The sequence below is a fragment of the Monodelphis domestica genome, chromosome 8 (assembly GCF_027887165.1).
Source record: "Monodelphis domestica isolate mMonDom1 chromosome 8, mMonDom1.pri, whole genome shotgun sequence".
In the NCBI taxonomy this organism is placed as follows: domain Eukaryota; kingdom Metazoa; phylum Chordata; class Mammalia; order Didelphimorphia; family Didelphidae; genus Monodelphis; species Monodelphis domestica.
In genome coordinates this window covers 255720799-255735980 of record NC_077234.1, presented here as the reverse complement: position 1 = coordinate 255735980, position 15182 = coordinate 255720799, and positions in this window count along the sequence as shown.

The following is a 15182-nucleotide window of genomic DNA, read 5'->3' as shown; positions in this document are numbered from 1 at the left end:
TCAGTTTCAGAGACACAGACAGAGACTCCTGTCCTCTAGGGAACGCAGAGACAAAAGCCCCTTTCCAACTGTCACTTTTACTTACATATCTCCTTCCTCTCCTAGGTAATTGAACCTTCCACTCTCTTTCACAGAAGCTGTCAGTTAACTGACTCTTATTGAGATATAACTCTTTGCTCCTTTGCCTCTTAAAGGGATAGGGGTAGAGATTGAGAAAACTTATTTTACACTACCTACCTACCTATCAATCTATTATTTTGCAATCACAAGTACTACATAAATATTTGCTACTTTTATTAATCCTGGCTGGACAAACTTTTGAGTTTTTTTCTAAATCAGAAATGACAAATATTTAGCTAGAGGTCCATTGAGGTTTATAAGTCCTGATTCCTACCTTAACCAGATTACATTTTAATTAGGAAATGTTTAATAAAATAAAATAGATTAGAGACAATGCTACTATGTTCCTATCTAAGTCAACATGCAGCCCACAGGGGCCCTTATGTCTAGGTTAGTGGCCTCATTTATATTTAAGTTTGAAACCAGTGGTATAAAAACTCCCAGCTCATTTGCTAGAGTGCTGAGTACAAGAGGTAGGAATTGCTACCAGACAACAACCAAGAAGCTAATTTGCTGAATGTTGTGATATAGAACAAAGTAATAAGCAAAGGATCTCTAAGACTGACAAGTTTAAGCTCTCTAAAACACAAGCATAAGGAGTCCATGGGATGTCAATAGATATTATTAGCTATCTCATATATCACTGAAAAATCAACATGGATATTAACTCAACAAATACTAAAATATGCTACCAAGAAGAACAAGGAGTTGTGCATGCTCTGTTATCAATATATATTTTCTACTGTAATTATACATAAATAAGTAGTGAGAGAGAGAAATATAAGAAACTGTTTATTTATCCTCTGAGAAATTGGTAATGAACCATCCCCTCCACCCCCAAAAAAAGAAATTCTGTAGATCTCTGAAAAGTAGAATTCTTAATTTTGGATCATTATCTAGTTCCTTAAAAAAGAAACGCATGTGATAAGAACCACAAAACACCCATATGACCAACCAATTGCTTTATTTGTTTATGCTAAATGAAAGTTATTTACAAATCTCACAGTACTTTTCAAGCAGAACATTTATTTCCAGCAAGAATGCTTAATGGAAAATTAAAAACAAAACATCAATTTCACAAAATCAATATATCTTCTAGCATTTAGAAGAAGAACATTACTCTCTGACCCCAAATTTTGAAAGATTATATCTTAAAAATAATAAGAAATTTTTCTCATGGGCCCACAATCCAGTTATATTTAAGTCATTTTATAAATGTTGTAACTCAAATGATTTATGATGAAAATTTTAACACACAACCCTTCTACCTTACTATTCTCAGTCTTTTCACTCTTTTAATTTTTTTCTATTCTCTTCCTATGCTTCTTTCTTTTCTTCCCATTTCATATTCAAGCATTTTTAATTATTCTATATGAGATTCAGAAGTCTTAAGAGATGATTATCTACATCCCTACAACATGTCAACAAGTTTTCAATTAATTCATATTGTTTTGCTTCAAAGAATCAGAAACTGTTACTCTCAAAGATAACTGGTGGAACAACATACTGAACAAATTACTTCAAGAAAATATGCAAGAAAGAAAATATGCTATCAGAGAAAAATACAAAACATATGCTTATCTCTTCCCCAATATTTTAAATTGGTCATAGAAGGAATGACATCAGCACCATTACTGGACAAAACATTTACTCAAATTGTTTGGTAAGATAAAATGAAATTCTGTTAATACATATTTTAGTAAAGTGTTTCCCACTATATTATGGTAAGAAATTCATATGAAAATTAGATTTTAAACTAATGTATTTTATCTTTCTAAAACAATTCAACATTTCTGTGTAAAACCTAAACCCAAAACATCAACAAAGCAATACTCTAATGAAAATGAAATATACTTACTTTAATGAAGAAGACCAAGAAACATAAATAATTTTTGCATTACAGGGAATGTTTCAAGTATATACATTGTACTTGTAATTCTCTGATATCCTATGAAAATTATATTCATGGAAGCCTAACATAAAGAAGAGTAGCTAAAATGAAAGCATAAATAAAAATGGCCCAGGGGGTTTTATAAAGATACAGTTGTATTTTAATATCTTTTTGACATAATAAAAGTAATAATATCCTGCATTTCCATTTCCTTTTTACATTTCAGTAACAAAAATAACTTTGTAAAGTCAAAGAAACCTTCTGTCTCTTCAAAGTAGTAAACAATTTCTCACTATTTTATAGAAAGTTAAACTAACATGAAAAAATATTAAAACTGTGTCCAAATGGAAATATATTTTTCTTGTAATCAATTACTTGAAGTTTATATAGAAATAATTAAAAGGTCATTAATGGGAAAATGGAATGTTCAAGAAAAGGAAAATTAATAAAATATTTAATATACTATAAATAATTCATTTATATCATTAAAATAACTTCATGTCAGTTGTGTTTGTAATATAAAATACTTTTGCTGTATACGTGAAAATATGAAACATTAAATTTTTGCTTGAACTTAATGTGCTTTTACCTTGATTTATGACTATATATCTCACTTCTTACCTTACCCCTAAATCATTCCTCATAAAAGAAAAGTTAAATAATCAGTTTGGCCAAAAAACAAACAAACAAACAAACAAACAAGAAAATATCAGCTGTGTCTATATTACATATATATATATACATATATTATATACATTATATATATTGATATTCTAATTCCACAGTGACCCATTGATGTAAGAGGAGATGAAGGCACATTGTCTTGATCCTTTTATGCATGATTAATAATTGTAAATAGACAAAAACGATCAGTTTAATTTCTTCATTTTTAAATTTACATTATTATAATCAAGATGCCTTTTGCCTTCCTACTTCTACTTACTTCAGTATTCATCAGCTCATATGTGTTTTGCACTGTTTTACTAAATTCTTAAAAATTGTACTTTTTAACAGGAGTATCATACTTGCAAACTTATAAAAGTTTAAAGATTTCAACAAAACAAAGGAAACAAGAAAAACTCAAAGAAGCAAAAAGAGATTTGTTTGTGTTGAGCTAAGGTGGCAGAGCAGAGCAGAGAAAGGATTCAGCTAAGCTCTCCCACTATTTCCCTCCAGACAACTTTAAAATAGCAGCTCAAATAAAATTCTGGATTGGAAAAGATAACAAAAAGTCAGAGTAAGACTTTTTTGCAGTCCCAGACAAATAAGGATGTCAATAAGAGAGATTGGTGAGTCAGAAACTGAGGCTAACCTGTGCCAAAATAGATGAAAAACCACTGGAGGGATTAAATGATGACAACAGAATTTAAAGAAACTTCAAGAACTCCTAAGCAAGAGAAACAAAGTGGACCTGGAAAATGGTCAGAAAGAATTTCATGGGACCCCCATGTCAACACCACATGGAAGACCAGGTACTGATTTAGCAAATTAATTGTCTATTAGTGACATCTGAGACATAGTTCAAGGTCAGAGAGGAATGCTTTAAGTCAAGAGGAAGCAGAGGGAACATTATTGAGTTTTTAGGTCACAAGGGATGAGAGACTCTGAGGAACATTATCAATTCTGGTTTCATTCAGGAAGGCTCCTGGAATCAATACTATTTTTAGTCCTGAGGGATTAAGGTCCCTTACAATGCAATTTCAATTGCAATGGTCATGGGGACCTTTATCAATCCAGAAAAAGAGTGACCAGACTCTACCCCAGGTAACACCACCTTGTAAGTACCAAAAACATGCAAAATCATAGAACTAATAGAAAACAATAATAAACAGAAGCTAAATCTTGAGACAGGGGCCCTTCTTCTCAAAGTCTGAAACAGAAACTAGCACAAAGTTTCAGGTCAAGATATAGGGTAGAAAAATGAGAAAATAATAACAATTACAAGAAGATATCGACTATAAAAGTTAATATTCTCAGAGGTAAGAAACAGTTATGTCAAAATAACTGCAAAAAATGCCTCAACAAAAAAAGATGTGAATTGGATAGAATCTGCCCATCAAGAATTACAGAAGGATTAAAACATTATTTACAAAAGAGTGTAAGAGAAAATGAGAGCAAAGGAAAAAATATGAAAAGGCAATCAGTTTGGTAAAAAAAGACAAAAATATTGAGGAAAATGAAACATTACATAGCATCGGTCACATGGAAAAGGAGGTAAAAAATCTCACCAAAGAAAATAACTTCTTAAAAAGCAGAATTGACCAAAATTGTGGGGTGTAAGAGGAGAGAGGGGAAGGTACAAAAGGTCACTAAAGGAAAAAAATCCTTAAATATTAGAATTGGGCAAATGGAAGCAAAAGAATCCATAATATATATATATATATATATATATATATATATATATATATTTGTGTGTGTGTATGTAATCCAACAACAATAAAACAAAGCAAAAATGTAAATGCAAAAAAAGAAGAAAATGTGAAATATCTCATGGGGAAAAATACACTGGGGAGAGATAAATCATCAATTTATTTGCTAACCTAAAACCTATCATGGAAAAGTGTAAACATCATATTTCAAGGAATTAACAAGGGGAATTTCCTTAGCTAACTCTCCATTTTTTTGAACACATTTTTTCTCTCCATTTCTTAATCTTAATTATTTTCTTTCAAAAATCTTTTTAATTTGATTAAATCTTAATTATCTCAATTTAAAAATTAAAAAAATAAAAATCTAAGAAATTTTTAAAAAATCATTTTTGGTTCTTCCAAGAATTTATGCTATTTGTATCTAATTTATGTTTTTTTCTTTAAAGCCTTTTTGGTAGCAGATTTGACATTTTTATCCTCTTCTGAATTTCTGTTTTGATCTTCCTTATTCCCATAAAAAGTTTTATTGATCAGATTTTTCTGTTGTTGTTTACATATTTTCCCAAAACATTTCCTGACTTTTATATTTTGTTAAAGTTGCCCTCTGTTCCCAGAGTAGAGCAAGTACTCTTGCAAACTATGACTTCTTTGCTTTCTTTGCTTCAGTGCTTCCCAGATACTATGTTCTAATGAGAGATGTGTTCATTCAATAAAGTATCATGAAAAAATATATTAAAATTTATTAGAAACTAAATACTCTAGTTCTATTGAATGAGTTCAAAGAGTAAGTCAAAAAAACAAAAATAATCTAATAAAAGATAATGATGACAATGAGTCAACATGTAAACATTTATGGGATTCAGACAAAGCAGTATTTCAGAGAAAATAGAAATCTTTAAACTCAGATATCAATAAAATAGCTATTAAAAATATAAACATAAAATAAAATAGATCAAATTAATGAATTGGTATGCAAAAAATCCTATTAATCACCAAATTAAGAGTCTTGATAAGCAAAGAAGAGATTAATAAAAATTAAAAGAAAAAGAAAAAACACATTGACCTAGGAAACAAGATTAGGAGCTAGTGTTAAGAAAAAAAACCTATAAATAGGTATATAATGAGTTGATTTGATTTTTTAATAAAACGAAGAAGAAAATAAAATTACAAGCATTATCTGTAATGGGAATGAGTTAGAAGTCTTCCCAATGAGATCAATGTTGAAGGGAGGATACACATTATCAACAATAATACTCAATATTTACTAGAAATGCTAGCTATTACAGTAGGAGGAGAAAAATTTTAAAGAATTAAAATAGTTGGTATGGATATAAAACTATCACTCTGCTGATGAGATGATGGCATATGTAGAGAACAAGTCATGGTAACAATTCAACTCAGTTGCTTCATCTGTAAAAAAAAATGAAAAATAAAAATTTTATTAGCTTGAACACAGAGTGGTATACTGTAAGCTTCAAAGAACTGGACTGTACCTTACTCTATCTCTATGACTTTAATAGTATGTCCTGAATATAGAGAAACTAATATTTGATGATTAATGAAAGAAATACACAATAGAGAAGGTTAATGTCTGAAAAATGTCTTTATTTAATGTGAAATCATTAACAGAAATTCTATTGCAAGCTTTTTCTAACATGTTTATAAAAATGATAATCATTAGGATAAAAATGACATTCTGTTACTACCATGTGGAAGGATACTTACAATCTTTTGCACTGTACTTTTATTTTTTGTCAACTGATTAATAAATGACTATGAATGTAAAATAATTATTTTAATTAATAGAAAATAATTTTCAAACTGAAATTAATTTTCAAGATTTTTCACAAATTAAAGATTTTAATTTTATTAACTTTAACCTAACCTAGCTTCACTTGGAAATGACCATGTAAATTAATCAATTTAATTATACACTCATTCCTAAGGGATGCACTCAAATATCAAATATTTAATTTATCATGGAAAAAGCATTTGCAGTTAAGTTTCTAACCTCTAAAAATCAGTTTTTGATGGAAATATTCACATATCCTTGGCTGTAAAAGAATAAAATGTTCATATGATACAAAATTGCATATTATTAACTATCATTTCAATTTTATGTCATTTTGACAGTAGACTAAGTCATCCATACTAAAGAATTCATTTGACATAAAAGTCACAGTTATTAGATCATTTCTTAAAAAAGACTATCAATGTGTCCAATATAAAGCCTATAGGGACCCTGATAGAAATACCATACTACTTAGTGAGAAGACTCTGAATCATAAAAATTGTACTGAGATGATGTTAAGGATATAAATGAAACTCACAGAAGCAGGAAATGGAGATTTGCGATTGAAACTCCATCATTAATTATGCCAACCAACTTTGAGAAAGTATTAAGTAGAAGATAATAGTTATTTTCAAAAGTCAATGAGACAAGGATTTCTGTAGTATGAAATATTGATCCACTTCTACAATTTTATCTGTATGTAGATAGATTGATTGATTGCTAGATAGATAGAAAAACAGACAAGATAACCATAGAAGTATAGTTCTGAAGGAAAATTGCCAAAATTTGATATTAGTCAAATATCAAATCACTAGTCAAATATAAAAATAAAAATAAATTAGTCAAAATAAAAAAAAAAGTTTAGTCATTAAGAGTTTTCCTAGAGTGTGGTCTAAAAATTGAATCACAGTAAGAATTTTTAGAAAATGGCAATATAGTCTTATTCAGATTAATTAAGGGATTAACAATTATTGAAATCATTTAAGGTAATTTCTCTGTTCATCTATAGAGGTAAAAGAGAAATAATCAAATAATAAGTGACCACATAGCTGATAATACATTTAAGATATAGGGAAAGAATAAAACAAATTTAAAAAATAAAAAGGAAAAGAAAATCTGAATTATCTCATTAGAAAAATAACTGTCCTGTAAAATAGATACAGGCAAGATAATCTAAGAATCAGTGGAACAATTAAGTGCCATGATGAAAGAGCCTGGACACCATATTACTAGAAATCATCAGGGATTACTACCCTGATATTTTCAAACAAGAGAGGAAAATGGAAAGTGAAAGAATCCACCAATTATATCCTGAAAGTGATCACAAATTTTAAAATTCTGGGAGTATTATAAATTCCATATCCTAGCACAGAAAAAGTACTGTAAGTAGTAAGAATAAAATAACTCAGATATTGTGGAGTCACAGTCAGGTTTATACAGGAGCTTGAAGCTTCTATATTAAATGACTTGCAGACAGAGAATATGAAATATGAAAAAAAGACTACAAGTTACAAGCTTGCATCACCCATCCAGTGAAACTCAAAATAATTATCCAGGTGAAAAAGAACAAACAATCAAATAAATAAGTTAAAAAATATCATGAATTTACCATGTGTTCTTTACCAAAAGACCAGAACTCAAAAGAAAAATTGAGAGCAAATTTGACATTCAAGGAAAGCATTAAAGATAAACAGAACAGTGAAAATTTAATGAATTCAATAATGTAAACCTGACTAAATTCCTACATGAGAAAATTATAATTAAGTTATTTAATCTATGATATCTATATCTCTGATTTATGACACTTGATGTATGAAAGATATTTATGGTACTTAAAATACTTAAGATCTTTATTATTATTAGAATAGTGAGAGGTAGTATACATAGAGAGAAGAAAGGGAATAAGTTAATCAAGAGAAAATGACATTAAATAAAGAAATAAGAGAAATGCAGTGGGAGAAGAGAAAAGGAGAAGTATGAAGGATTAAATTCTTACACATAAAGAGTCATTTAAGAGACAATGAAGTGGAAGAGAAGAGGCAGGTAATATTTTAACCTTACTTTCATTGAAATTAGTGCAAAATAGAAATAACATCCACTGTCATCTATAGAAACTTACCTTATTCTATAAGAAAGTAGCAGAGGATAGGGGAATAAGGGAACTTGGGGAGCATGATCAAGAACACAGATGAATTGGGAAAGGTGGTGCAGAGGCAAAAGATTTGTAAACAATGAAGGCCAGAAAGTAAGAAGATTAATGAGGGGAAAGGATTAAGAGAGAGGAAAACACATAGTAAGTAATTATAATTGTGAATGGGATTAACTCACCCATAAAACAGAAGAGGATGACAGTGGATTAATAACCAGAGCTAGAATCCCATAATGTCCTATCTATAAGAAACATATTTGAAGCAAGGAGACAGGCAGACTAAAAGCAAAGAGCTGGAGCAGAATCTATTATACCTCAGCTAAAGTAAAAAATAACAACAACAAAAATACAACCCCCAAAAAACACAGTTGTATCAATCATGACAATAGATAAAACAAAAGTAAAGAATGATGTAATCAAAAGAGTCAAGGAGGAAAATTAAATCTTGATAAAAAGCATGACAGACAGGGAAGCAATATCAGTACTAAACCTGCATGCAGTGAATGACATAGTGTATGTTCATGAGTTATAGGAAAAAATACACAGTAAAACTACACTAGTAAGGAATCCTTTGATTTCTCCCTCAGAATTAAATAAATCCAATGAAAAAAATAAACAAGAAAGCAAATAAGGAGGCAAGTAGAATTTTGGAAAAGATGGAGATGATAGATTTCTGTAGAAAACTGAAGTCTTAAAAGAGAATATACATTTTTTTCAGCAGTACTTGCTAAAAATAAATAAATAGGGCAAAAAAATCACAGCCAAATGTAGAAAAGAAGAAATATTAAATGCATTATTTTCATACCATATTGCAATAAAATTATATCCAATAAAATACAGCAGAAAAAAAGGATAAAAATTAATTTGAAACTAATTTATTTTATTCTAGAGAATGAATGAGTAGAACAAATCACAGATACAACCAAAAGATTCATTAAAGAGAATGAAAATGAGGAGACAACAAGAAAAAATTTATAAGATGCAGCCAGAACAGTAATTATGGGGAAATTTATATACTGAAATGATTATATCAATTAAAGGGAGAGACCAAATCACTTAAATGGCCATACATATAAAAAAATCTAGGAAAGAAATTTGAAATCCAAATAAATATTAGATTAGGATTTCTGAAAATCAAAGTAGAGGTTAATACAACTGAAAATATGAAAACTATTGAATTATTAAATAAGACAAAAAACTGGTTTTACAAAAAAAAGAAGAAAACCAAATTATGAGAATCAAAAATGAAAAGAGCAACTTCTGGGGAAACATGCGGTAGTCTAGATGGAAGACTCATCCTCTCCTCAGCACCCACAAATACAGACTACCTCAAAAGACAAAAAAAAAAAAAAACCAAATTCATGAGAACAAAGGTACTCTACAATAGGGTGAAGCACTGAAGTTATGTGAAATTTGGGCATTTCCACAGTATAAGGGGTTGAAAAAGCTCCAACCAAAACATGAGCTGATCTACCCTCCCCCATTCCACCTACAGAGCCAGAGTCAGAGCCAGGACAAGCCAGAATCAGTGAGTGAGCAACATGCACCTCTAGAGTGAGTAAGGGGCCCATCTAAATCTTTGGGATCTGACTAAGACCACCAAAGACCTACCCCTCAGAGCAGTTACAACTGAAACCCCAGCAGGCTAAAGAGCGCAGACTGTGGGTGCTTGCAGGAATATAGCACAGAGAAGGGAAGCAAACAGCAGTAGGTGTGGAGATTCAAGAGCTTGCCTCAGGAAAAACCCTTGCTCCTTAACTCCATACACAGAGAGATTGCCAATCTCACTCAGATTTCCTACCAAAACAGGAAGAAAGAACCTCCATAGTGATGGCAAATTGTGCCCAGGAACAATAATCTTCCTCCAAGAAAAACAGAAAGAAGGGACTGAAACTGGAAAAATTTTAAGGAGGAAAAACTCAGGCTACAGAGGAAATAAAGGAAGAAATTCAAAAAATTGCACTAAAACCTTCCAAAAAATGGAAATATTCCACAAGCTCTACAAAAATTTAAATTGGAACTTATCAAAAAGATGGAAGCCTTCTGGCAAGAAAAGTGGGAAATGGTTCAAAGAGAAAATAACAGTTTAAAGGACAAGAACTCCCAATTAGAGAAACAGCTGGAAGACACGAAAAGCAGGTTACACCAAAAAGAAAAGGAAAACAAGTCTTTAAAGAACAAAATTAGGCAACTAGAAGCCAATGATCTTGCAAAACAAGAAGAATTAATATAGCAAAGTCAAAAGACTGACAAAAATAGAAGAAAACACAAAATATCTCACTGATAAGATGACAGATCAGGAAACTGATCATGAGGAGACAATTTGAGAATAATTGGTCTACTTGAAAAGCCAGAAATAAACAGAAATCTTGACATCATACTACAAGAAATCATCCATGAAAACTGCCCTGGTGTTCTTAAACAAGGAGGAAAATTAGACATTGAAATAGTTCATAGAATACCCTCAAAAGACAACTCTCAGGAATGTAATTGCCAAACTCCAGAGCTTACAAGCTAAGGAGAGAATTCTACAAGAAGTCAAAAAGAGACAATTCAGATACCAAGGAGTACCAGTCAGTATCACACAAGACCTGGCAGTGTCCACATTAAGGACCACAAGGCCTGGAACATGATATTCAGAAAGTCAAGAGAATTGGGTCTTCAACCAAGAATCATCTATCCATCAAAACTGACTATATATTCCAGGGGAAAATATGGGCATTCAACAAAATAGAAGATTTCCAAGTATTTATAAAGAAAAGACCAGAACTAAGTGGAAAATTTGATATCCAAACACAAAGATCAAGAGAAACATGAAAAGGTAAAAAAAAAGAGAGGGAAAAGGGGAAAAATGTTTTATTCAAACTTTCTTCTTTAAGGATTACAAATAGATCAAATTGTGTATTTTTATATATGGGGAAAATGTTATTTCTATGTCAAAAATTATATTCACTATTATAGGAATTAGAAGAATCAATCAGAGGAAGATATTGGGGTAATAAGTGCTATAAGATGATATGCAAAAATATAAAAAGGGAGTGGAGGAAACAAAGATGGCACCAAGAGGTACTTGAAGAAATAAAATAAATAAGATAATCTTTATCACACAAAGATATGCATGGGAAGGGGAGGGGAAGAACACTTATAAGAAGGAGAGAAAGAGAGTGCTAATAGGTAATATTTAAACCTTACTCTCAGTGGAATCAGTTCTGAGAGGGAAGAGCATCTAGATCCATTGGGGTCTTGAATTCTATCTTTTGCTGCCGGGAAAGTGAAAAGTGAAAACTAAGTGAGATAGGAGGAAGGGGGTACAAAAAGGTAGGGAAAGAGAAAGGGGAGGGGACTTAACAGACCCTAAAAAACAAGATGGGAACAAAAAGAGAAGGGCCAGATAGGGAAGCATATTAAGGGAGGGGATTAGGGGGATTGATTAAAAGTAAACCACTGGTTTAAAAGGATGTAGCAAAAGAAGAAAGGGCAGAACTAGGAGAGTATATCAAAATGCTGGGTAATACACATGTGACAATCATAACTTTGAACATGAATGGGATGAACTCACTCAAAAAAGGAAAACAAATAGGAGAGTATATTAGAAATCAAAATCCTACCATATGCTATCTACAAAAAACACACATGAGGAGGGTAGACACTCACAAGGTTAGAATTAGGTTGGAGCAAAACCTATTGGGCCTCAACTGATAGAAAGAACGCAGGAGTTGCAATCATGATATCTGACAAAGCTAAAGTAAAATTAGATCTGATTAAAAGGGATAGGGAAGGTAATTATATCCTGATAAAAGTTTGTATAGACAATGAGGAAATGTCAGTAATCAGTATGTATACACCAAATGGTAAAGCATGCAAATTTCTAAAGGAGAAAATAATGTAATTGAAGGGGGAAATAGATAGCAAAACTATACTAGTGGGATACCTGAACCTCAGACAATCAAATTTAGATGAATAAAATAAACAAGAAAGAGGTAAAAGATGTGAATGATAGAAAAATTAGTTAATAGATATATGGGGGAAAATAAATAGGGACAAAGAGGAATACACCTTTTCAGCAGCACATGGTACATTCACAACAATTGACCATGTACTAGATCATAAAAATATGGCAAACAAATGCAGAAAAGCAGAAATAATAAATGCAACTTTTTCAGATCATAATGCAATAAAAATAATGATCAGCAAGGGTACATGGAGAACCAAATCAAAAATTAATTGGAAATTAAATGATATCATTCTCCAAAAGTGGTTAGTTAGAGAACAAATCATAGAAACAATAATTTCATTGAAGAAATGACAATAATGAGACATTCTTTCAAAATCTTTGGGATGCAGCCAAAATAATACTCAGGGTAAAATTTATATCCTTGAGTTCATATATTAACAAATTAGGGAGGGCAGAGGTCAATGAATTAGACATGCAAATTAAAAAAAATTGAAAGTGAACTAATTAAAAATTCCTAGAATAAAACTAAAGTAGAGATCCTAAAAATTAAGGGAGAAATTAATAAAATCAAAAATGAAAGAACTATTGAAGTATAAGACTAGAAGCTCACATTTTGAAAAAAACAAACAAACAAAAGAGACAAAGTACTGGTCAATCAAATTTAAAAAGAGAAAGAAGAAAACCAAACTGATAGTATCCAAGATGAAAAGGGAGAACTCACCTCTAATGGAGAGGAAATTAAGACTATCATTAAAAATTATTATGCTCAATTATATGGCAAGAAATATGCCAATCTAGGTGATATGAATGAATATAAACAAAAATACAAATTGCCTAGATTAACAGAAGAAGAATTTGAATTCTTAAATAAGCTCATATAAGAAAAAAGAAATTGAACAAGCCATTAAAGAACTTCCTAAGAAAAAATACCCAGGGCCAGATGGATTCACAAGTGAATTCTATGAAACATTCAAAGAACAGCTAATCCCAATACTATACAAACTATTTGATGCAATAAGCAATGAAGGAGTTCTACCAAATTCCTATTATGACACAAATATAGCACTTATTCCAAAGCCAGGAAGGTCAAAAACAGAGAAAGAAAACTATAGACCAATCTCCCTAATGAATATAAATGGAAAAATCTTAAATAGAATAACAGCAAAAAGACTCCAGCAAATCATCACGAGGGTTATTCACTATGATAACGTGGGATTTATACCAGGAATGAAAGGGTGGTTCAGTATCAGGAAAACCATCCATATAATTGACCATATCAACAAGCAAACCAACAAAATCACATGATTAACTCAATAGACACAGAAAAAGCCTTTGACAAAATACAACATTCATTCATATTGTAAACACTAGAAAGTATAGGAATAGAAGGGCCTTTCCTAAAAATAATAAACAGTATTTATTTAAAACAATCAGCAAACGTCATCTGCAATGGAGATAAACTAGATATATTCCTAATAAGATCAGGAGTGAAACAAGGATGCTCATTATCACCTCTATTATTTAACATTGTGCTAGAAACACTAGCTGTAGCAATGAAAGAAGAGAAAGAGACTGAAGGTATTAAAATTGGGAATGAGGAGATCAAGCTATCATGCTTTCCAGATGATATGATGGTCTATTTAAAGAATCCTAGAGAATCAAAGCTTGTGGAAATGATCAACAACTTTAGCAAAGTTCCAGGATACAAAATACACCCACATAAGTCATCAGCATATATATATATATATATATATATATCTAACACATCTCAGCAGCAAGAATTAGAAAGAGAAATTCCATTTAAAATCACCCTAGACAATATAAAATACTTAGGAATCTATCTGCTGAGACACAGGAACTATATGAAAATAACTACAAAACACTTTCCACACAATTAAAACTAGATCTAAACAATTGGAAAAACATTAACTGATGATTGGTAGGATGAGAAAATATAATAAAAATTACCATCCTACCCAAATTTATTTACATATTTAGTGCCATACAAATCGAAATACCAAAAAACTTTTTTACTGAATTAGAAAAAACCATAACAAAGTACATCTTGAAGAACAAAAGGTCAATTATATCCAGGAAAAAATGATAAAAAGTGCAAAGGAAGGAGGACTTGCAGTCCCAGATGTCAAACTATACTATAAAGTTGTGGTTATCAAAACATTTTGGTACTGGCTAAGGGACAGAAAGGAGGATCAGTGGAATAGACTTGGAGTAAGTGACCTCAACAAGACAATCTATGATAAGCACAAAGATCCTAGCTTTTGGGACCAAAATCCAGTATTTGATAAAAAATGCTGGGAAATTTTTCCCAGGCAGGAAAAATCCTACACCTTTTCTCTCTCCCTTCTCCTTAATTTCTTTCTTCTATATTAATTAAAATCACCATAAATTTCCAGCTGACTTGGGTATTTTATTTGGGATAAACCCTGGCAACCAAAAATTAATTTAGTTAGGTCACAACCCTAAAATTATCTTCACAAAGTTAAGATTTTAAAACCAAGGAAGACTTAGAAAACATCACAAAAAGTAAAATAAATAATTTTGATTGCATCAAATTTAAAGTTTTGTACAAACAAAACCAATGTAACCAAAATTAGAAGGGAAGTAACAAATTGGGAAACAATCTTAATACCAAAACCTCTGACAAAGATCTAATTACTCAAATTTACAAAGAGCAAAATCAATTGTACAAAAAATCAAGCCATTCTCCAACTGATAAATGAGGAAGAGACATGAACAGGCAATTTTCAGTTAAATAAATCAAAACTATTAATAAGCACATGAAAAAGTGTTCTAAATATCTTATAATCAGAGAGATGCCAATCAAAACAACTCTGAGGTATCACCTCACACCTAGCAGATTGGCTCACATGACAGCAATGGAAAGT